This window comes from Bactrocera tryoni, unplaced genomic scaffold, assembly GCF_016617805.1.
Source record: "Bactrocera tryoni isolate S06 unplaced genomic scaffold, CSIRO_BtryS06_freeze2 scaffold_48, whole genome shotgun sequence".
Taxonomy (NCBI): Eukaryota; Metazoa; Arthropoda; class Insecta; order Diptera; family Tephritidae; genus Bactrocera; species Bactrocera tryoni.
The window spans coordinates 59,596-60,436 of NW_024396172.1; the positions used below are offsets into that span (position 1 = coordinate 59,596).

At 35.8% G+C, this 841-nt stretch overlaps 1 non-coding gene across 1 annotated transcript; it reads right to left on the minus strand.

The window, feature by feature from the left end:
* Positions 1–358: 358 nt before the first annotated feature.
* Positions 359–567, minus strand: LOC120781182. The gene has a single exon (XR_005706022.1). It is a non-coding gene; the product is annotated as a small nucleolar RNA U3 (small nucleolar RNA).
* Between the last annotated feature and the right edge of the window lie 274 nt (positions 568–841).

Sequence of the window (841 nt, forward strand, 5' to 3'; positions counted from 1 at the left end):
ATCAATATAGTTATTACATGTGCGTGCATTGACTTGTTCATACATTTATATATACTTATATGTACATATATTTGCATACATTGCCGAATAAAGCACAAGCATACAAACATACATATGCGTACACATAGGCGAAGCTGCTACTGCCGCAAGGGGTGACAATCGGCGGCCATTACTTTACTTATGCCATAGAACTTCGATTGCTACGAATATGGAAATGACAACGAAATAATGCAAATATGCATATTTCTAAATGTCATTAATTTCTTTGAAGAAATGATTGATCCTGAGAAGTATAGTCTTAACTTTTCAACGGCCAACGCAGAGCGTTTCAACCAAAAGGAATTCATTCATTAAAATCACTACTCAGAAGTCGTTTTATCCGTTGTAAGCGAATGATTTTCGAAGAAACATCATTTCTAATATGCCACAAGACAAAATTAGAAATGAACTTCTTAACCTCACGCTGTCAGATAAAACGAAAATACTTCGTCATCGTGGGTCCATTTCCAAAAAGTGTAAATTAAGGCCGTACTTCACAGGATCATTTCTGTAGTGAAGTATAGTCTTAATTTTTTAAAGACCAACGCAGGGTATTTCAACAAAAGGTCACATAAAATAGTTGAGAATTCGCAGAAATTAAAGACAAAGGAAAGAAAAAGCAGTATAACTTCAATAATGCACAAGCATACAAACATACATATGCTCAGCAGCAGCAAGGAAAGAGTTAACAATCGGCGATCCATTGTACATTTCTTTCATGCATAACCAAACCATAATTAGGACAACGCAATACAGGAGTCAATGGTGGTCTAGGTGGTAAGCGGTTCAAAAGTTACGACGA